Below are 24,857 nucleotides of genomic sequence, written 5' to 3' on the forward strand. Positions count from 1 at the left end.
CCGCGCTCAGAAAAGCTAGCTCCGTCGACTGTCAGCATTTTCTCATTCTGAGTGACAAGTGCATCTTGTACGAGATGAAACAGCGCCGCATCAAATGCACGCACCCCCTTTACGTGGGCTTCGCCATTCTAGAAATATCCAAAGTCCGAATGTACAGCTTCATCTACGAGTCGCTCTTTTCTCGCTTGACATGTCCAGTGCAATTGATCTATAGCGACACGGACAGCATAATTTTTTCTCTCACGTGTGAAAGCCTGGAAGAGAAACTGATGAAGATTGAGAGTGAGTTAGATCTGTCTTCCTATCCGCCAGACCACCCGCTTTTCAACGACGAGCACGCGAACCAGATGGGGTACTTCAAAGACGAGACGGGGGGCGGAGTTATTCAGGAAGTCGTAGCCATCCGAGCGAAAATGTACAGCATTCTCTTGGCTGGGTCACACAAACAGATCGCGAGAGCGAAAGGAGTTAAGAAGGACGTGGTGAGGAAACATTTATTGCACGAAGTGTACCAAGATTCTCTGTTCAATGAAAAGGCGGTCTCTCAGAAGCAGTGCACCATCCAGAGTATAAAGCAAACGATGTACACCATTTCGAGACTCAAGAAGAGCTTGGTCCCCTACGACGACAAGCGCTATCTCGTGGATGCCGTACACTCCTTCCCTTATGGGAGCTGCGAATACGGTAAGCTCTGTTATGTTTTGACGCGTATAGGATTACGATAGTGCTCTCTCTTTGTGCAGCAACGGAAAACCCGGAACAGAGCCCGAGAGCGTCGTCGTCAGGCATCGAGCAACCGCGGAACAAAGAGCTGCACGCGCATGTAATCCAGAATAAAAGTTCTAGTCGAGACATGCTTCTCTCTCTCTCTCTCTCTCGCAGACAGGAGAAGTACGGGTCATCGTGGCAGTGTGGTAGCGGAATGGGTGTACGAAAAGAATGACCATTCCGTCATCGTGCTGGTGCAGTGACCCGCGCAATGACGACGCTGCGATGAAGATACCCCATATCCTTTCTGTTGAGGCAAGTCAGGGAGGGTGCAGGCATCTATCGACCAAGTCCTTTGTATGTATTCAATAAACATGTTTCAGTGAAAGAACACGCAGAGTCTCGTCAAAGTTATTCGGACTGTTTAATGCGTTGCATGTCAATAACCAATCGGTATTTCAATAAATCAATGACCAAATTGGCGATGTAGACTGCTTGCAAATGTCGCTGCTTCCGCAGGGCGTGCTTAATATGAGCGATGGCACGAGCGAGAAGGTCCACGATGTCTGCAGCGATGTAGTTGAATTCTGCGTTGGCCAAGCTCACAAATTCGCTCATCAGTCCCAGGGGTCCGTCAGGAACCGTTATGCAGACGTTCTTGTAACGGGCGTAGATCCGACGCACCATCTCCTGCAGCGGCCCCGGCGAGGTCTCTCCTATATTGCCAAAGCCTACCATGTCTATCACGTAGCGAAAAGCAGTGATGACGAGCTCGTTGCGGGGACTTTCGCCGTTGAAACATTCCTTCTCCACTTCTTCCCAAGAAGCGTGGGTACGGGAACAATTTTGTAAAGAGTGGTAGCTGAACATCTTCACGTAGTGATGACGCGAGCGCGGTGCGCTCTGCCTTTATAGAGATAAACGCGCGCGCGCAAAGAACGGAGAATGAAAGCGAAACTGAAAAGCCACCCGTCGCCGCGAGGAGCGCGCACGCGCGCAGCAGAGAGCCGAAATCGAAAACACCCGCGGCCGGCGCAGAGGGAGCTAGCAGCGCGCGCGCATGCGCGGACGGGTGGAGCAGAGGGTGCGCGCGCATCCATAGCTGCCGCTGCGCGTCGCCTCTCTCAGTTTCTCTCGGACCGTCGCGGAAGACGGACGTGCGCTCCGCGCGCTCGCCCAGTTTCTGGCTGCCTCTCGTAGAGAGCAGACGTGTGTTCTCCGCGCTCGCTCAGTTTCTGCCTGGAAGTTGCCGCGGGGGAAAAGGTGAGTGATTTGACGCGCTCCTTTTCTCGTATGTTTGCCGTGTTTAGCGGTGACCGCGCTCGTGCTAAGCCTTTTCTCGCATGTTTAGACTTGTTTTGCGGTGTCCAAGCCTGTTGACGCATGTTTAGCGATGTGTGGTTCCCGCCTTGTGTTAGCTGCGTAGTGTTGAGGTTATGCCCAAGCGCGCTCCTTTTCTCGTATGTTTGCCGTGTTTAGCGGTGACCGCGCTCGTGTTAAGCCTTTTCTCGCATGTTTAGCGATGTGTGGTTCCCGCCTTGTGTTAGCTGCGTAGTGTTGTGGTTAGGCGTAAGCGATCGTCCCCCCGTAAGCCTTTTTCCCCCGATGTGTACTGTTTTCTGTTTAGCAGTAGCGGTTAGACCTTTTCTCTCGCATGCCTAGACTTGTTTAGCAGTGCTGTCATTTTTACCTGCCGCTAGTATCTTGTTCTCTGTCTCTCTCCTCTAAAGCTATGATGGTGGCGCCATCTGGTGTGATGCCTTGCAACTAAGTGGCCACCTGTCGTCGATCTCTGCAACTACCCGACGTCAACAAGCACTGGTCACCCCGGAGCCGTTTCTTCGCCGCGGCATCGTTGATTTTCGAATAAATTGTTTCTCTCCACTCTATTTCTATCTTTTCATTTTATTTTCTACCTATTTTTTTTATTTTTATCAGCTCAAGTAGCCGGCAACTCACATCTTCGTCTGGACGTGTCTTAGATGGTCCCCAATTAGTGTAGTGACTCTCTGGAGGGTCCTGATTAATGTGGGGGGTCCCAGTTAGCTCTAATTGCTAATTAATGGCGTCCAGACGAAGATGTGACTTGCCGGCTTCTTGAGCTGATCCCATACTACTCTTGACAACGCTAACAATCAACCAGGACGCGAAGAGACACAGCAATGAGCGTGCAAGACAAATGTTGTTTTGCTAGTTTGGCTTGGATCGCCGTCGCTTGGATCGTGGCTTGGCGCTTGTCTTCGGTCTCAGCCGTGTGCAACCTGCCGACGGCAGTTGTGTAGTTAAACTACAGTAGTTAAAGGGACGGTCTCGTACAGATCGAGCGATTCCGAAACTTAGCTGAAATTATAGTCAAGTGTGATACAGAAACACAGTCGCGAAGTTTCAACCAGAACAACGAAGTGGTTTCGAGAAATTTGAAGAAACATGCCGTGACAGCAGATGACGGAAGTTGCAGCTGGATTCAACTCCCTCTCATGCAACGTCATATGTGACGTGGTTATGGAATTTATGATGGCAGGTCGCCCATTGGGCGACCGAAGCACAATGCACAATACAGTCGAAGGTGTATGCGCTTTGCGCTTGGAAGTTGTCACGCGCGACGTCGTAATGTCTCACAGCAAATTTAGCGATAGTGACGGGTCCCTGTCACTAAGCGGTGAAGATGAGCTCATCGGCGCCGACCGACTGAATAACGGGGACGTCGATGAACCTTTAGCTGCTGACCCTTTGCCACAACAACGTGGTTAGCCAGTGGAGTAGTGGATGATCCGGAATCGATTAACGGGTAAGACTCATCCATAAAAGCGCACTTCTTGCGTATATATGTTCCGCCTGATGGTGACACCATTCTAAATTGCATAAACATTGCAGGTGTGTGTGTATAGCCAATGCTCGCCAATACCAGGATGTGTTGTGCGGACAATCCGGAACCTGTTTCGATCCGTCACGTACACATGGTGTTGTATCTCCTAAAAGGTGTTGTAAGGTTTGTTTTTGTTGCGCAGCTTTTTATTTGCATATAAAAATGTGTCATTCATGTCATTACACCTGGAGCAAATGACAAAATCAAGGATAAGCTGATCTACGTCAACGTCTTCAATTACCCCTAGCCTGCCTATGAAAAAAAGCCCTTTTCAGGACCATCCCAGATGTCTGCATCAATGGCCATGCTTCTGCATCGAATAAGCCCTTATCATCATTGATGATTACAATATTTCATATCAAAAATACCTAGACGTGCATCACGAATGTGCAAGATGGAACAGCCTTATTTTTGCTAATGTTATGGCGGTCTGTTCATGAGCCCAAACTGGCTCAGATTTTGATTGTGTCAGGGGTTGCACACTACAATGTCCAGCACGTTCCATGTAAAATATTTGAAAATGTTTAAAAACTTTCAAAAATACCTAGACGTCCATGACAACTTTGTAAGACCGAAAAGCGGTTTGCAACTTCATGTCGTCTGCCTTATTGTTGCTCATGTTACACCGGTGTGTTCATGAGCCCATATACTGGCTCAGATTTTGATTCGATATCAGGGTTTGCACACTAACATGTCCAGCACGCTGAATATGAAAGATGTGGAAATGTTTAAAAAATGTCAAAAATACCTAGATGTGCATGACAAATGTGCAAGATGGAACAGCGGTTTGCAACTTGTCGACTTGTCGTCAGTCTTATTTTTGGTCATGTTACACAGGTGTGTTCATGAGCCCATGCTGACTCAGATTTTGATTCGCTGTCAACAGTTGCAAGCTAACATATTCCAGCCCGTAGATTATAAACGTTGCGGAAGTTGAGTGTTTATGTAGCCATGTTTTATTGTCCCTTATTGTAATGTACGTCAACAGCACCGACCAATTGTGTTAAAATTGGGTTGTTCGTATCGGGTAGTCATAATGATGTTCAAGCAGCAAGCTCTGAGCAACCTGTCGTCCTGTCTTGTGAACAAGGTTGCCTTGTCTCTTGCTGCTTGAACATCATATAATCACAACACTGATTTGTGGATATAACTTACATATTTATATTGTGCAATACTTTCTCACATCAGCAATGTGAAGGAAAAAAAATTAAATAGAGCTGTGAAGCCTGCGAATTTGAGTTGTTATATTTGTGACCCATTAATAGGTGTTGATTCTGGCACAGGAAGGAGTGCAACTTTCATCAGTTAGTGTCAGCTACTGAAGGGGTACAAGACAACATTATTGAGCATAGTTTGGCGATATACTGTTGCGGTAGGGATAATACCTTGGAGAGGCTATATGCAAAGCAAATTGATGTAGCCTGCTAGATCAAGCAGTTCCTTCTCGCAATACTACCGCGCTAGCGGGACCGCCGTTTCGTGTCGTGTCGACAATTTCTGTACACATCACTTTTGGCTATTATCAACAAAGTAATACCTACCTTTCAATACTGCGTATCCAGTTCTTTGGACACCGTTGCCGCAAACAGTTGACTGCGTGGCGGTCGACAGCTTTTAGCTTGAGCTGCGTCCGGCGCCGTCCCATACATATCGTGCTCGCAGAACGTCTCTTGCCTCATATGCATCGTGAACGAAACGTGCGGAGTACACGCACGTGTGTGAAAATCAGACCTTTTGTTGAAGATGCTTCTAGTATGCGACTCCCAACAGGTGCGTTTCTATATCCACTTTCGTCACATTGTCGTCGACAAAAGAGTTGTTATACACCCGGGTTACGTTTGCACCACTTCCATACGGAATATTCTTTTCGCAGGTACAACAACAACTTTATTTTGTCTTTGGAGAGTGGGGAGCTTCATCGCCACAGGCGATACTCTACCCCATTGCTGGTGGGAAAGTGGGGAATAAAATAACGAGCCCCTTCACAATAACGATCGAAGTCCGGTGGTGTCCAGAAATGTCTCGAAGAGCTTTGAGCGCAGAGCGTTGCTGGGCTGGATTAGGCCAGGGACCGAACAATTTCGATAGGGAGGAGGGGCGAGAGTCCAGCTGACGAAGAGACTCGGAGGGTGTGGTTCGGGAAGGTTGGTAGTGGAAGCAATGAAGAAGAATATGCTCCAGGTCCTCAAGAACACCACAGTGGCAGCAGGTGGGAGAGTCAAGTTGTCTCAAGTGGTAACGCCACAGAGCTGTAAAGGCCACATCGAGGCGCATTCGGTGGATTAATGCAGCATCTTGACGAGAGGTGTTTCGTGGCATGCGGAAAGCGAGCGTCGGATCAACTCTGCTCAACATAGAGGGGGGAAGAATGTCGGTTTTTGCAGGTAAGACGAACTAGAACGTGCTCAAAATACCGAACGATACGAGACAAGTTAGTGAATAAGCGTCAACTGCCTTTATTAGGTGGAGTCATCCTCGTAAACTCCCGCTGCAATGAAGATGCGACACGTATTGACATTGTTGTTCGGCCATATTTTACAATACGCGTCTTTCGTTTGACCAGACCACATGCAGAAAATTTATTGCCGTCGCCGTGATCCTCGAGCACCTTTTGCAAGTCGTCTGCTCTCACCGCTGCAAAAAGGCGGGAGAGCAGACGATTTGTTCATCAAATAAGCGGTCTGGCATCGTAGCGGATATCACTGTTGCCAACAGAAATCGCGATGTGCTGGCGCTGTTCTTATCAACTTAATTCGTTTATTTAATAACCGTGACGATTCTGGACGAGCGAATTCACAGTATTACGTTTTCAGTAATGAGGACTCGAATGGTACGCTTTGTGGATGAGCCAGGGTGTACGAGACCGTACCTTTAACTATGAAAAATATAGTTTAACTACTGGCTTCTAATTACTCCACGTCGAGTAGTTGCAATCACCTTGTAACTACATAAGTAGTTTAATTAGTAGTTAAACTACATGCAGTTAAACTACTGGCCATCCCTGTTTTCTTGCACTTCACCGTATGCATCTACGACCATATTTTTGGTAAATGAAAACTGACTTTGTTGTTCAATGTTCCTGTTTCCTATGTACTCGCTAATCTCACGAGAGTGTGAACCTCTTGTAAATATTTTGTTACTAGAACTTCAGTTACATTTAGAGTGTTCGAAAGGCATCGGATTCATTCACATGACTGCAGCGTGAGTGCGGGCTGACAAAATATAACAATTTTTCAGATTCAAGACGACACGGTGGCGAAAGCTTGTGGTGCTACGAACACCTCGAAGCTGCTAGAGTTAACTGGAACGCCGCTCCGACTGGAGAAAGAGAGGCACCCTAGCGGCGCTTACAAGAAATAAGGGGAAATAGTGTTTCTACTGTCAAACTTGTTCTGTGGGGGTGTCTGCTTGCCGTGAGCTCATCGTGACATTTATTTGGGCTTGCGGCGATTATGTAAAGCTCTATGCTGGCCGATATCGAATGGATGCGATGCCATTAGTGAGTTTTAGTGTATCGTACGCTATCGCCTTTGGGTACGTAGGAGATAGCACACTGGTGGTTCTCCGCAATGCTCGAAGCTCTCTTTATGTTTTGTGCGTGCGCAAAACGGCCAACGCTATCTCTTACGTACGCAAGGGCGATACAGCACGATAAACTAGAGAGTTTTTGTACATCGTACGCTATGGCTTTTGCGTACGTAAGGCATAGCGTGGTAGTTTTGTGCAATGCGCGAAGCTCTCTTTATGGTTTGCGCGTGCGCAGAACCATGAATGCTATACCTTACGTACGGGCGATAGCGTACGTTGTACAAAACCTCTCTATTAAAACTCTCTATAGTCTCACTGATACTCGCAAACATGGCCGCGTTCTCTGAGTGGGACATTTTCAGCATTGTGGTAAAAGAAATGAGGATGCACCGATTCTAGTGGCAAATTTATTGGATTTGCTGGCCAACAACAACTTTATTGCGAGATGATGAATGGGGAGTTTCATCGCCATGGGCGATACTCTACCTCATTTGCGTGAGCACCACCTTTGCGTGAATCAATGAGATAACAGCATCGCATCCGTTTGATATCGGCCAGCATACACCTTTAAATAATCGACGCAAACTCAAACAAACGTCTACACGATAACCACAGTTGAGGTTAACGCCGAGTGAACAGCTCATGAAAAGGCAGACAACCCCTCAGCACAAATGGGACAGTCGCAACACTATTTCTCTTTATTTCTCCTAGGAACAGCTAAGGTGGCTCACCGCTGCGCTTGGCGGAGCGGAGTCCCACTCACCTCTGCTTCGAGCTGTACAAGTTCATGGAGGGTTGTGCAGAGGCATGCTGGAGAAGCGCACTATGCGTTCCAGCCGGGAGAGAAAAGCTCCTGAGGTCACAAAAGCATATATCTACAGGAGCAGGGTGTATGCCGTGCATACAGCGAGAGGGAGTCACTTAGTTCTTAAGAAGCACGATTAATTAGGCTAATTAATTAAGCTAATTCGATTGATTAAGCTCCAAAAGTAGCATTTTTATTTGTGAATTAGAAAGCTTGCAGGTAAACACACCATTTCCTCGAATAGGTTTTCGTACGGTTTTTGGTGGATATAAACTGGCCAATAATAAAAGGTTTTTTGGTACACATTACTGCAGCTTGTATTCGTGTCGCACATTCGTGTCGCACATTAATTAACCTAATATGGTTAATTAAAATTAAAAACAGACAAGCAACGGTAGTATTTCTTTGTTGAATATGAAATCTTGTAGCTAAACACGGTATTCCTTGAAGGCGCTAAAGGCTTTCACGCAATTTCTCGAAACAGTTTGCATCCAAAAAATCCATCACTCATCGAAATGCACTCGCTGTAATTTGAGCTTATGGGACTTCTAGCTCCACTTCAATCGAGAGGACGTGGATAGACCGACACAGGTTACTGATATAGGACGCAGCACTTTTTCCCGTGATTTGCCGGGCTTATCGCGCAGCACCTCATTATCAGTGAGCCTTAGATAAGAACACAAATGTAGATGCACATCCCAAGCAGCACAATGTACTGAAAGACAGGTGCAATAGAGGTGGACGGTATGTGTTTTATCAATGTTCTTTAGTTTCACAAGTCTATTCAAGGCCTTCCACCTACCCGTCCACCCCTATTGCACTCGACTTTCAGTACATTGTGCTTCTTGGGATATCTTGCCACATCTTTCCTTGTTGTTTGTATTTTTCACAGGAAGAAGGCCCTTGAGCAGAGCAAGTAGGTGTCCATTTTCGCAAGAGCACTGTGACGAGCGAGGGATTTTAAGGTCTCGACTTTTCAAAGAGATGTTACGAAAAACTTAAGAATTGTTGTGAGAATAGTATGCTATGCCTACAGTGTTTCAAAATCCAGACCCTTATAAGGTTTACTAATGCGTGACACGTCGTCAAACGGTTATAATCCCTTGCAGAAGCAGTTGAGCATATTGTTGAGTGTAGAGTGTAATTTGATAATTGTTTTTCACTTTTTAAGTTGATTGCATGACACACCTCACTCCACACACTGCACAGTGCATGGGCTGGTACCTCACAAGCTGCCCTGTTATTCCTTTTCAAGCGAACATTTCCGTTTTAGTGTGCATGCGTTTTGATTTGCAGCGTAGAATGTGTCACTGGACGGTTGCACTTCAAAAAGTCCCAGAATGCTTTGCACTTCTTTGCTTTGAACCTTGGGAACTCGAGTTATAGTAGACATATGTTTGACCCATGCATAGTGGCTGAACAAAGAAATAGGCATAAATTTCAGTTGTGTAGTAAACAGGCCGAGAAACAACATTTTTACATACAGTGATATCGGATATTTTGTCTTTTCTATTTTCAGTGGATCTGAGAAGGTCCCTGCCTCCAATCGGCTGCCGTCGACCACACCACTCGTGTGTGAAGTACGAGGGGCGTTCAAGTCAAACCGGGACTTTCTGTCTCCTGAGCGTACAAATGGCTCGCGCTACTTCTTTTTCGTCATTTTCACACGCGACAGGCCTCCGCGTTCACCACGTGGTGGTCCAAAGCTTGTGAAAAAGAATACAATAGAAGACACGTGCCGAACAAGATGGCCGACAACGATGTGAGCGCCCACATCAAACATGGAATTGTCATGATGTTTCTCGTGAATGAAGGCGTAAAGATATCTGAAATTCACAGAAGACTTCAGGCTCAGTATGGCCACGATACACTTAGCCGCAACAAAGCGTTTGAGTGGCGCAAACGGTTCGAAGACGGCCGTACGTCAGTGCAGGACGATCCCGGCCGGGGCGGCTCAGAGCCCAGTGTCAGAGTTCCTGAGAACATCCAACTTGTGGAACGGTTGACCCTCAAGGACCGACGGATAACATGTCTCGAACTGGCTCGAAAGACGGACCTTTCTGTGGGAGCGTTGAACACTATAATTCATGAACACACAGTTGGGTCCCGAGGTAGCTCTCTGTGTTTGACTGGCAGAAAAGATTGGAAACTCCCAAGAGCCAAAGTACTATTTCGACACTGAAGGACAGCCGTTCCTTGATCGGATCATCACGTGCGATGAAACGTGGGTGCACCATTTCACTCCTGAATCTAAACGCGCATCAAAACAGTGGGAGCATCCGGGCTCGCCAGCTGCCAAGAAGTTCCGAAGCACCCTGTCTGCGGGTAAGGTCATGGCCACGGTTTTCTGAGACAAGGCTGTTTGTTGTTGTTGAACAAGGTTGTTCATCTGCCCAGTAGTACCATCATCAATAGTGCATATTACTGCCAGGCTCTCAGGGATGTGCAAAAGGCGCTGAAGCAAAAGCGGCCGGGCATCATCACCGACGGAGTCCTCCTTCTGCAGGACAATGTATGCCCGCATACCGCGCATCTCACGACACGCACCTTACAGGAACTTGGCGGGGAGTTGCTGCCACATCCCGCTTACAGTCCAGACGTCGCCCCCAGCGATTTTCATCTCTTCGGGCCACTGAAGGCGTTTCTTGGGGCCGCCACTTCAGCTGCGACAAAGAGGTCAAGAACGCGGTCCGATCATGGCTGCTACGCGCCGGTAAGGATTTCTACGCTGCTGGCATCCAAGCCCTCGTGAAACGCTGGGACAGGTGCATTAGTGCAGCTGGAGATTACGTTGAAAAATAATTCTCGCCTGTAAGTTCATTTTACTTCTGCGAAAATTGAAAAGTACCGGTTTGACTTGAACACCCCTCGCACTTGTTGCCTTTGAAGCTATCAAGATTAGGGCATGAACCCGAAGACGGAGGCATTCCTTGCAGCTGACAGTGATACAAGTTCTGGGATATGTGTTCAAGTATGTTACTATGTACTTTGGAAAATAACACTGATTTGTTGGCATTTGATTTTGCAAAGGGGGGAAGTGCTGACGATGTCCGATAACTTGACTATACGCTTTGCAGCTCTGGTCACTGTTTACCATAGCTCGGCATTTCGGGCCTCGAAAGTCACGATCACAACCATCTGATAAGGCGTAAGTTTAGTCGCGGGTACGAACTCACGTGAAGGTCCACATGGCGTATCGGTGAGCTCGATAATGCAGCATATTAGCGCACTCACCTAGCATTTGGCATGATTGCGTTCAACGATGTGCCATGTCGACGTCCACGTGAGTTCGTAGCCGCGACTGAACTCACGCCTTATCAGATGATTGTGATCGTGACTTTCGAGGCCCGAAAAGACGAGCTATGCTCTTTACAAAGTATGTTAATAAAAATAAATCTTGTACGATCATCCATGCTGCATTTGTGTCTTGTATAGGCATATTGTGTTTGAGCCAGACATATACCTGCATGTGCATGTGACAGATATATACTGGATTCATCAATACATTCACCACTGGTGCCAAGATTTAGGAACGTAAACGCAGAAATTCTCGGGAAGACCTAATTTTCGCGAATTTGAGAGTTCGAACCTTTTTCGCGAAATTAAGATTCCGCGAAGTACAGGTAATATAGGTATGAAAAAGTATGGGCACTGAAATTCGCGACGCTATGAGCTCCACAAAGAAAACTTGACTTTGTCAGGCATCTCTATAATTGAAAAGTCACATCAACATCAGTAGTTGATTTGCACACTGTATCACTTGGCATTGTAGATACCTTCTTTCAGAAAACCAGCACGTATGCCATAATTAGGGGATTGGAGTTCACGGTAAGCCTCTAAAAGTTATAGCCGGCATGTAGAGACCGGGTGGTTCTCGTTGTTTACTGTCGGCAGTGTCATGAACCCCCTATCCCGTGATTTCCGCTTCCGCCGGCTCCCACACAAATTCGCGGATTACTAAGAACGCGAGATTAACTGCTTTCACAGTATCAATTATGTCAAATTTTAGATATCACAGCTGGTACATGTCTATATGGCGGAAGCTGAACTCACCTGTTGACCTCCCGTATGCGTTGTACTCCAACAACCATTTTATTTATTTTATTTCGAATACTGTTAGTCCCAAGTGGGACCGTTACAGGGGGGTTCAACACTACCACAATCACCAATCATAACACTAATCATAAACAAAAGAACTAACAAACCAAATCTCATCGGGGAACCACAATACATAGTAGCGCTAACATTAGCATAACATTATATTAAATCAGTATTGCTCAGGGCTTCAATGAAGGCAGATTCATTTTGCACAGATATTATATGTTCAGGTAATGCATTCCAGATTGTGATTGTGTGTGGGAAATATGAATATTTGAACAAGTCTACCCTTGCTTCGTATGGTTTCACAGCCTTACTATGTCGTGCACGTAAGGACCGCGATGACAAAGATTCTAAGTATATCTGGCTATTGAGCTTTAGTTTATTATGATATAGCAGAAAGAAGAACTTTAATTTAGCTAACCTACGTCTGCTTTTTAGGCTTTCTAATTGCAAGGCTTCTAACATATTAGATACAGAGTCAGTTCGCCTAAAGTTGGACATTATAAATCGGGCAGCCAACCTTTGAACTTTTTCTATTTGGGCCGTAAGATTCTTTTTGTATGGGTCCCATACTATACTACCATATTCCAACAGAGGACGAATCAGTGTTTTGTATGCAGTCAGTTTCACATCTCTCGAACTGTACTTCAGTTTTCTTTTGAGTAACCAAAGACGGTTCCTAGCCTTCAAACATATTTCACTGACATGATCATTGGAGGTTCCCTTGTTGCACAGATGATCTCGTCGGAAGCAGTTAGCGACAATCTGCTTTTCGTGAGTCGAAGTATCCAAAGCGTGTTACACTACTACGTATTGATTAAGTCTGGACATCCAGTGAACCCTATGCCGACTTTACTTGCAATCGGTCACTGCATGGGCACCCGATACGACAGATTGGAGCTCTTTTCTTTTCGGTATGAAGGATAATTAAGGGCTGGGTTTCTCGTGTTGAACCCGATTCCTTCCGATTTTCTCCAAAATCAGTGTCGGACCTGTTCGGGCTAATTGTGATTTCTCCCCGAATCTAAATCACGTATTACACTGTATCATATATCACGCACACTGTTTACTTTCATTCTGTAGTGGCGTCTGATGAAATATCATTCGGGTGCAAAAATAAGGTCTTTAGCCCCGTAACAACCGGTGTTAGTGACTGACTGCAACAAGGCACATCTGCAGCTTGAATATTAGACTTGGTCCTCTTGTATAAGGCCATAAAATTTCCAAGGGTCTTCGAGAGAAACAGATCGTCAGAAATGAGGTCGTCTGCTAGTTTCTCCTTGTCCACCTGCACAATGAAAAAACAGAAAACGCGTGAAACAGCTTCGATCTAGCGCAATATTTTCGAAGGAAATTTTGTGCTAACTTAGGATGCAAAAAGCTGGACCTAAAGGTACACAACACATCTTCTACGTTACCACATTCCTACGTTGGCGAGAAAATTCCTTCAGCAATATGCAGGAGCAATTAACCCAGACGAAACCTCTCTGAGCACTATACTGCTGAGTAGCAGCCTTTGGCAAAACATTACCACAACAGATGCTGCAGAACATAAGTTTTGTGGCGGCAATGAAAAACTCGCTTCTTATTTCGCGAGTTAAACAGTCTGCCGCCACTAAATAAATATTAAAAGGTAAGGCAACCACAAACATGACGCCAGGTCAAACGCTTGGAACTTCAAAATCGCGGCGTGCACTGTAAACTGAAAAACACCCTTATGGGTGTAAATCGCTTGTCCTATAACTGACACCTCTTTTTACACCATATGGTCTTAGAACACCCTTTTCAGAGGGTGTATTCTGTGTAAGACACCCTTTGAAAGGGTGCTTTTCCTTGAAAATGCTTTCTTTTGCACCCTTTAAACACCCTTCTAGGAGGGTGTAAAGTTGTTAAACACCCTCCTAAAAGGGTGTTTAAAGGGTGCAAAAGAAGGCATTTTCAAGGAAAAGCACCCTTTCAAAGGGTGTCTTACACAGAATACACCCTCTGAAAAGGGTGTTCTAAGACCATATGGTGTAAAAAGAGGTGTCAGTTATAGGACAAGCCATTTACACCCATAAGGGTGTTTTTCAGTTTACAGTGTGCGAATTTATTAGCGATAAGAACATGCGCCACTCAAAATTACTCTGGGCACCATTAGGCAGTGCAAAGGGTGTGAACCGGTTGTTAATACAACAAACGTTCCGCATTGATGTAGAAAACAGGGAGCACCACTGCGTGAAGACGCCATGAAATCAAAAGGGGACAGTAGACGCGTCAGTAAATGATCAGTACATATTTTCTTTATTTCTTCATTTCTTTCTTTATTTACTCGTTGAGGAGTACAAAGTTTGGGTGAGTTTGTACAGAAAGAGGTCCCATAGCTAATCCTAGTTCTGGGACCTCGAGTTATTATCTTATTTTGTTAGCAGCTCTATCTCAGAAGAAACTATGTATCACGTAGACAAAGAGAGACCATGAGGAAGGTGAACAAACCAGAAAAAAAGTCACGTATCCGATATAACGGACGCTTATACGAAAAGAAGAAGATTAATAAAAGCGGCATTGAGATGAAAAAAGAAAAATTCATGTGGAATGAAATTTGTTAAGGCTTCGGTCCCACTCCTCTTGTGAAAACTGCAATGTTGCCAAGAGATTGCGCCGCTCCTATTTGTCTGACTTTGGAAGTATTGTAATCCTAGGAAAGGATTTTATTCTATACAAATGTGCTACAGCGCCCTTTTGTTTATACATCGCTCAGCTGTTCTACTATAAAGCCAGGAACATTACCATATTCTCATTTTTTGCTCATCTTTGCCCAGGCTTTACGCGAAGAAAAAAGAAAATAGTTTTTTGCAGCGTTGTGTCCTGGGATACACAAAGTGTGCCACAGCCCCGTATTATTGATATTTGACGTAGGTAATTTATAAACATTCCTATGAAAACCTGAAATTTTCAACTTGTCATTTCGGATTGTTCTAGTGCCTGTTTGAAAGCAAAATTCGCACTGAAGAGAGACAATTATGCACAGAACGAATCCTGAAATTTTCACTGTAATCGGAGTGTATCAAGGGCAGCCGGAATGCCTAAAAGCTACCCACCACTGATCGCTATATATAAAGGCTGGATCGCGCATAGGAGAGGGGAGCGTAGGAGAGAGTTGCGGCAACCGGCCGCCATGTTGGAGGGCCCACTGGCGCCGGCTGCTCCCATAGGAAACAATGGGAAGCGACTTGATTTGGAGCATTTATTGCGATTTAAACGCTCCTCATTGCTGATTAGCACGCGTTTTTCTTAGGAATCAGTGTGCTGATGTATTCCAAGCGTGCTTTAGCCGTGTTCCTGTAGTTTTTAATGGTAATTGCCTTCTTTTTCTTCTCCGCTGCCTGTATTCCGAATAGGGGGTCGTAACTATCGTGCACAGGGCGCATACGCATGAAGGTGAATTTGGTGAATGTCTACCTATAAAATTAATTATTTTTGCTCAGGAAGGTTCTACACTGTTTGTTATTGTAAGCTACTTCCGTTTTTATATTTTTTGTTTGTTTTCGTTCGTTGTTCGGCTTTCGTGTGCTGTTTCGTGGTTCTCGTTCGTTATTATGTGGTTTGATATTGTACGGTTCTCGTTTGACTTTTTCCTTTATCGTATTATGTTCTACGAGTGTCTCTGTGTGTGTTCTGCAATAAGACCTCGATCCTTATTCTGAAGAGGCTCATTATTTTATTCACCACATCACCATCCAGCAATGGGGTCGAGTATAGACCCTGGCGATGAAACTCCCTATTCCTTATCTTAAAATAACGTTATTTTTACGACGAGTACTTTGCAGTTATTAGCTGTCAGCGTATTTCATTAGAGAAATTCGAAGCGCTGTGCACGAAGAGCACGCACGTGCATGACTTATCACACACGCTGTAGGAGCGACTGCACATACGAGGTTAACACAGCAGTTTATTTACTTCCACCGTACCTCACAAATTAAAAGAACAGTGGAACAAATTGGCATATTGGCGCAGGTTCTGCATCCGCTTCTTCGGCACAGCTGAGCGACTGTGAGGGGAACCTGCAAGCACAAGCGCATTGTTTGTAGAAAATACATGGTATTGGGATTTGTAGGAGCAGCTACAAATACTTCCTTAGTACGTAATGGCACCAGCGAAGTAGCAATGGAAACAAGTCCGAGTTGTGAGATGCATGCGATACGAATAAACAGATTTTTCCTCAAAATAAAGAGCTTACCTGCGAAAAATTATCCCTCTTTCTCTGTCCGCGTGAAGTGTACTCAAAGCTGCAACAAACTGGCATGACACGCCCCTTAGTTTAAAGTAAATTTTAAAAAAATACGGGCAGCCTCCTAAATGCAGATGACAGATTGCGTTGGACCCACCAATATAGCGGCCGGTGACCACGCTGTGGAGCTCCCTATGCGCGATCCAGCCTATACTATAGAGATCAGTGCTACCCACTCACCGCCCAGTGAAACCGAAACCGATGGGCTGTGGGAAGCGAAATTTACCGCGGAAGTTGGTAGCCGTGATTTGTAAATACTGAAAGAAGACGTTTTCTACTACAGTTGTTTCTGCACTTTTCGTTGGCTTCTTTCTTGTTTTTTTTTCTTTTTCTGTCATGAACTTTCTGTGAATTATGCCGTTCATTTTCTTCATTTTTAAAAAAAAGTAGTTTAGCGGTTTCATTGAATTGAACTCGGGAACTTGCCGTCAGTCACTGTAACCGACCGTCTGCGAACTTTTTTCCTTTTCAACCGTATTTATTTATCTCCCTCGTGTCTTTTATTTATTTATCTTTTGTAGACAAAATGCGAATGGCAGACACAAAAGGCACGTAAACTCAGCTCAATCCACATAGCAAATAATGCGCTTTGTGCCTTTCGCTCTCCACAAAATCAACCGTGCACTATTGGCTTCGATAAAGAAAAGTTGGATTAGGTTGTCAATATTATCAGCATATTTACTGGAATTAATATGAATTAAATATGTAACGGCAGATTACGGCAAAGGTTCACACTAAGAAGACTGCCTACCGCATACATTTTTCCGGCTTATATATTTTGGAGTGGTAATGAAGGCGTGTTGCTCGGCCATCTCAGAATCACAATATAATTGTTCTTAATCCTATCGTGTGTTTGTAATTTGTTCATAAAAGGTCTCTATTCGATGTCCGCACCCTCTAAGTTAATCCGCGCATAGGTTGTCTAGATGCAACCAACCCGATAATGTTCCTGGGACTAGCCACTTAGATGGTTGTCATAATAAATTTCAAGGAGATAACATTTCATTATTAAAGACGAATGGGGAAGTTGCAAAATTTACGTGTAGGTGAGAAGGCGCTTGCTTAATTTCTATTTGACTGGTCAGTGAAATCGGTTTCTAATACGGAAAGCAAATAGGAGTGTCTTCTTTAGCATAACCGGGTAGTGCCTAGAATAAGTAATCAATTTTTTACAAGAATCAGTAGTCAGTTTCGTACAGACTAGGACTCGAACTATAGGCTAAATTTTCGTCTATTTTCATTTCGTTTCATTTTCGTTCTCATATACATTAGCAAAACATGCTAAGAACAGCGCAAATTCACCTGTGGTTGAACCCCGGAAAACACAATCTGGAGGTTCCTTCAGGTCCCTGGTTGACCTTGTTTATTAGAAAACGCGACAAGATGCGTCTTTTTGCCCCTGTGTATTGTTTGTGAATGTAACGTAGAGTAGTCATACTTAGGTTGCAGATCGTGGACAGAGCCGTAGCGACGGGTGCCCGAGAGGGGGCGCCGAACGGCAGGCCCTGGCAGGTAGGTTGGACAGGATAAAGCGGGAACGGAGGAAATTTGAATTTACGATCTCGGCAGTGCAAATAAGCGTTTTCATTTCTTTGTTTATGTTGAAATATTACTTTGCGCGTTGATATGTCTTCTGTTTATAACATTTATTCTGTGTATTTTCTTTGCCACATGTTCACATGAGAAAAATAAAGTTAGGACCAGGAGGCGCGAGAAGCTCGCTCTTCGTTCAGTTCCTGGTTATCACGAGATCGAGTACAGACGTGTCTCTGATACTTCGACGAAAGGAACGATGCTGTGGTATTACCGCTAGCTGCTACACCTGATGCGTATCTGCAACAGTCTACAGGGCTTCTAACGGCACTTGGAGAAGGGGGGGGGCGCTTCAGATTTACCCTGCCCTGGCCGCAAACTTGCCTCGCTAAGGCTGTGATCGTAGGGAATTCCTGTTTGTGTCGCTTGCAGGGTGATTGCCCTGCGGATCGTCTAAGAAACCTTTGGGTACTGTAACCCTAAAAGAAGGCATGCATACCCATACGAAGAGAGAAAACAGCTCAGATTAGGTAACGTTCGTTGTGAAGTCGTTTCCGTTGATATAGGGAAACCAATTGTGCATGGTTGCTACGAGTAAAAAATGATTTCTCAGCATCAGCACACGTAAGCAAAAGCCGAGCTAAGAATATAGTACTGATTTGTAACATCATTCCTTTATTATATTATGCAGGGTGTTTCACCTAAGGTGATAAAGAATTCTAACTGGCTACGTACTCGCCGGAGGATTGTCAGACTTCCGGCAATTACCTTCCTGGAAAATTTTGCCACCATTGAGGAATACTTTGGACAATTTTTAATTGCGGAAAATTTAGTTTTTCAATTGAACTTTGAAAATTGCCAAGCGAGCCTAACTTTTTTACAGAAATATGAAGTCCTCCAGGGGATAACCACAGACCCCCCCCCCCAAAATAGTACAAATTCTGCATTAGCCCCGCCTGCTTGGTTGTCACAAAGAAAAGGCCATGGCATTTGAGGGGAGAGGGGGAAGTGTTCCCGCCTGTTGTTTTACCTTCCTTTTCGCCGTGTTGACCTTCGTACTGGTGACAACCGTCTTATCGCAAAGAAAACAACCGGTCATTACCACAAAGGCCGAATTAAATGAAGGCGGGGACACTTTCTCGTCTACAGTTAGATTTCGCGTACCTTTCTCTGCGAAAATCAAAAAAGGGGGCTACAGCGTAATTTTTACTTTTTTTTTTTACTATTTCTGTTGCGATACTGTGCATAGTCTTTGTTGGGTCTGCGGTTATCCGTGGAGGACATCATATTTTTGTTTTAAAAAAAGTAAGGTTCACTTGGCAATTTTCGAAGTTCAATTGAAAAAAAATAAATTTCCCGCAAATAAAAATTGTCCAAAGCCTTCTGTATTCTGGTTTTTCGCTTTGCATGATCTCGAAAAGCTTCCGTAAAACGTTCCTTCCATCTCCAACGTCCTTGACTCTTGCGAGTGAACATGCACGCGTGCTTACATATGTGGTTTCCCAGCTAATAGTTATTTTTATGAAGCCACAAAAACGTGTTAGTTAGTTAGTTAAATAACTTAGTAAAATAAAAATAAAAACATGGTATTTCTGTAACCATGTCATCTGCTGTACATGGCATATCGTATCGCCAAAAATGCAACAATGCAATTCACCTTCCTGAAGTTGTACAAGTTGATGCATAACTTTCCCATCAAGACAAGGAGAAAAGAAAAAAGGGGTGCCGCGGAAAATGTGTGATCAAGACATTTAGACACGACGGAGCTACGGCAGACGAGGACAATACGGAAAGGACGGAAAGGGCACCACACCGCCCTTTTCCGTATTGTGCTTGTATGCCGTAGCTCCCCCGTCGCGTCTAAAATGTCATACCAACCCCACATTGCGTTGTTTGTCAACGACATTTGTTTGTGGGATAAAGTTACACTAGCTCAATTACGTGGGGATTTGAGTGTCTGCCCCACTGCCATGCTGTGCTGCTGCAGCCGGGTCAACGTGACACATGTCTCACATGAGTGTCTCTTTGCTTGTATTTCTGACATTCTTGGAAGGTTTCCACAGAGTAACATATTGGCTTTGGATCGAAACGACTGTTGTGGACAGAACTAAAAATCGTAGCATCCCAATTTTGCCCCTAGTAAGCAATGCGTGCGTGTACAATGAGCGCTTGCGGCATTTCGTACAACAGCTGTTTCGTTGCAATCTTTTCGCTACGCGACGGACAAGCAGCCCTGCTGTCAAATAGCATATGGAACTGTATTCTTTTATATTATAATACTTATCACAATGAAACTGCAATGATCACAATATGCTCGAATCATAACAATTGCGCCCTTCGCTGCGCACGACGAATCAACTTCGGCCTCCCAGTGCCACTGACAACTTCTATGACAGCGAAGCCTGTTAGGGGGCGGAAAGCAGGCTGTTACAAAACAATTGTCAGTGCTAGGCGTAAATACTATTGCCCAGAGAGAAAATAATACAGGGCACGCGCGTCTTTGTCTCGTTCCTTTTTCTTTCCAACTAGTTTATTTGTTTTCTACATCTGGGGGAACTGAAGGAAGAACCGGAGCTTGAAAGGAGGGGGCACCACGGTAAATGTTTATTATGTAGGCAAGGGGAAGGGAGTGCTGTCGCGTCCATTTTGCTACGAGGAATTTTTGTCGCACAATAACTATCTTGCAATGCAAATGCAATTTCTTGAATTGAACTCTGAAGTCTGTAGACGGATCCTCCGTTTACTCGCAAGAACAACGATCGCCTCACAGCTATCTGTGGGCAATCAGCGCCGCGTAATGCGATGGAGACGACTGAAATAAACTAGTGGAATTGACGACATTTCGTTTCGAAAGATCACACCTCTCGTCATCTCACAAAGCGATAACACGAATCGCAGCAAAAAAAAAAAGTTATCTTCACCTTTGATGGCACTCTGTCACGACCGCTACTATGCGGAATACGGACAGGTTACATAGAGCATAATCGCCGACTTCCCTATTTTACTTCGATTATGTCATTCCTTTGATTCTTGCGCACTGTGAGTTGAACTTCTAGTTTCAACAGAAGTAGTAATTTCATAATTCAATTTTTCGGTAAGCTGCATTGAGATAAAACTGCTACCGATCGGCACGTGAACAGACTCTTCACAGCTGACTGCAATTATTTAGTATTTGCGACTATTTTTTTTTATGACGGTTGTTTGACCATTTTGCATTTGATATATATATATTTTATATATCTCAAGTATATCCTATTTTGCACAGTCTTCGTCACACGCTACGCGCGCGACAGCTACCCCCCATGCTACTCAAAACACGAAAGCACCAAAATCAACTCGCCGTCTTGCATGACAGTTTCAAAATACTTTTACGAGACAATCGTCCCTTCTACACAGGCATAAACACCGTGTGCAATGGCACAATAGAGGGGAGACCCAAGGTCAAAGGGTCCAGTCCCGAGCTGTCCCACGCGTATAACTGTTTCTCCCTAACGGGGTCATCCACGGAAACCGGGACGGTGGCGCCCCGCCGTAGGAAGCCCGTAAATACATTCAAGATGGCTACCGTGAAACCGTAGCCTTAAAGTGCTCTCGATATTGTGACCACGGTACCTCTGACAGAACGGAGACAACTCTGCTCGGGCTGCTCGTAGTCACAGCCTCACAGACGGCGCCCGAGGTGGAGTCGACCACCGACCTACTTACTAAGAGAACAACCAGTTCACTTGACCCCCCCCCCCCTTCCTACTCCGGCTTTTTTGTTTCACATGTTTGCCGCAAGAGCATTGGTGGCGCTGCCGACATTCCCTACTTCAATGGGGGTTGTAGTGCTTATGCGGTAGCTTTCCTAGGACTTCTTCGCATTCGCGTCAGATATTTGTGCCTTCTTTTTTGTTTTTTGCCAAACATATCGTAATCTTTACGCACCAAACCGCCTCGAAGACCTCAGTTCACATGAGCATGGTTTATTCCGTAGTGCCTTTTTGCAAGGCAAGATGCCTCCTCGCGTGAAAAGCGAAAAAAGTGTGCTGTCATCCATCTGAGATATTTCTCAAAAACCTTGCAATTGAACTGCGGTCACTTTTACTTTGCCCCTTAAAGGGACGGTCTCGTACACCCTGGCCTATCCACAAAGCGTACCATTCGATTCCTCATATCTGAAAACGTAATACTGTGAATTCGCTCGTCCAGAATCGCCACGGTTATTAAATAAACGAATTAAGTTGATAAGAACAGCGCCAGCACATTGCGATTTCTGTTGGCAACAGCGATATCCGCTACGATGGCAGACCGCTTATTGGATGAACAAATGGTCTGCTCTCGCGCCTTCTTGCAGCGGTGAGAGCAGACGACTTCCAAAAGGTGCTCGAGGATCACGGCGACGGCAATAAACTTGCTGCATGTAGTCTGGTCAAACGAAAGATGCGTATTGTAAAATGTGGCCGAACAACAATGTCAATACGTCTCGCATCTTCATTTCGAGCGGCAGTTTACGTGGATGACTCCACCTAATAAAGGCAGTTGACGCTTATTTACTAACTTGTCTCGTATCGTTCGGTATTTTGAGCACTTCTAGTTCGTCTTACCTGCGAAAAGAATATTCCGTATGGAAGTGGTGAAAACGTAACCCGGGTGTATAACAACTCTTTTGTCGACGACAATGTGACGAAAGTGGATATAGAAAAGCACCTGTTGGGAGTCACACACTCGAAACATCTTCAACAAAAGGTCTGATTGTCACACGCGCGTGCGTGTACTCCGCACATTTCGTTCACGATGCATATGAGATAAAGAGACGTTCTGCGGGCACGATATGTATGGGACGGCGCCGGACGCAGCTCGAACTAAAAGATGTCGGCCGTCACGCAGTCAACTGTTAGCGGCAACGGTCTCCAAAGAACTGGATACGCGCAGTATTGAAATGTAGGTATTACTTTGTTGATAATAGCCAAAAGTGATGTGTACAGAAATTGTCGGCACCGCACGCAACGGCAGTCCCGCGTACCTCGGAAGGAAGTGCTTGATCCAGCAGGCTACATCAGTTTGTTTTGCATATAGCCTCTCTAAGGTATTATCCCTACCGGAGCAGTATATCGCCAAACTATGCTCAATAATGTTGTCTTGTGCCCCTTCAGTAGCTGACACTAACTGATGAAAGTGGCACTCCTTCCTGTGCCAGAATCAACACCTATTAATGGGTCACAAATATAACAACTCAAATTCGCAGGTTTCACAGCTCTATTTAATTTTTCCCTGCACATTGCTGATGTGAGAAAAGTATTGCATAATATAAATATGTAAGTTATATCCACAAATCAGTGTTGTGATTATATGATGTTCAAGCAACAAAAGACAAGACAAGCTTGTTGACAGGACAGGACGACAGGTTGCTCAGAGCTTGCTGCTTGAACATCATTATGACTACCCGATACCAACAACCCAATTTTTATTTTTATTTTATTTATTTGAAAGATACTGCCGGCCATCTCTTGATGGCCATGGCAGAGGAGGTGAGTACACTACATACAACACGTACAACATACAGCTATACACAGTGCAAAATGTCAAGTGTTAAACATCTGAAGTCAAGAAAGAAAGTTAGTCTACAAGACCTTGTAAAAACTGGGTTGGTGATGAAATTTGTGTAACACAAGAGGGCAATTTGTTCCATTCTCGTACAGTGCGAGGAAAAAAAGAAAATTTAAACACATCTTTATTGCAACGAAACTCACGGATTAATTTACTATGTTTCAGTCTTGTGGATCGGCTCGAGTTGTAAGTTAAGTAATCGCAGAACTTGAGCCCATTAGTACCGCTGACTATATCGTGCAAAAACTTGAGACGCCGAATTTTCCTTCGTTGAGCCAAGGTTGGCAAACCAGATTTAGCATAGAGTGAAGTCGAAGATGTGTGCTGACCATATGCATTATATATAAATCGAAGGGCTTTTTTTTGCGCAGATTCTAGCATGTTAGTATGCGTCTGTACGTAGGGATCCCAAAGAATATCCGCGTACTCTAAAATTGGCCGCACTAACGTAGTGTAAGCCGTCAGCTTCGTTGCAGACGTACAGTGGCGCATCGTCCTCCTCAGTGACCAAAGTTTACGGGATGCTTTGGTAACAACTTGTTCAACATGCTCGGCCCAGCTTAGGTTTGATGCTATTGATACACCAAGGTATTTTTGGTTCTCCACTTTACTCAACACAGTAGTGTTAATGCTATACGGAAAGGACAATGACGTTTTCTTCGTTGTAACACACATGAACACGCACTTTTTCACATTGAGCTCCATCTGCCACATTTCACACCACGTAACAATAGATTGCAGACAGTTGTTTAATTTGACTTGGTCGTTAGTAGTGTTTATACTAGAATACAAAATGCAATCATCAGCAAAGAAACGACACTGGATTCCCGGAATGGCGATGCAGAGGTCATTTATAAAAATTAGAAACAACAACGGTCCAAGCACGGACCCCTGTGGTACTCCGGAGAGAACTGCCAAGGAATGCGAATGGGCTCCACCAACACTCACGAACTGTTTACGATTAGTAAGATAGGATTGAAACCATTGCAGTATACGATCATTACTTATTATGTTTTTCAATTTATACAACAGCTTAGTGTGCGAAACTCTGTCGAATGCCTTTGATAGGTCAAAAAACACAACGTCCGTTTGACCACCTTTGTCTACAACAGAGGCAAAGTCATGAACTATGTGTACAAGTTGCGTAACTGTTGAGTAACCTCGCCTAAAGCCGTGCTGCTCTTTCACCAAGAAATCACTTTCTTCCAAAACGCTAATTATGTGTTTAAAGACAATATGTTCCAGAACTTTGCTACTAGTACTTAGTAGTGATACCGGCCTGTAGTTAGTAATGTTTGATTTATCACCGCTTTTAAATATTGGTACCACTTTGGCTACCTTCCAGTCAGACGGGATTTCACCCGATCTTAAACTGGATTGGTAAATGATACAAAGAAACTTTGAACACCACTCTGCATACCGCTGTAAAAAAGCATTGGGTATCCCGTCTGGACCAC

Source organism: Ornithodoros turicata, chromosome 1 (genome assembly GCF_037126465.1).
Source record: "Ornithodoros turicata isolate Travis chromosome 1, ASM3712646v1, whole genome shotgun sequence".
NCBI classification, from domain to species: domain Eukaryota; kingdom Metazoa; phylum Arthropoda; class Arachnida; order Ixodida; family Argasidae; genus Ornithodoros; species Ornithodoros turicata.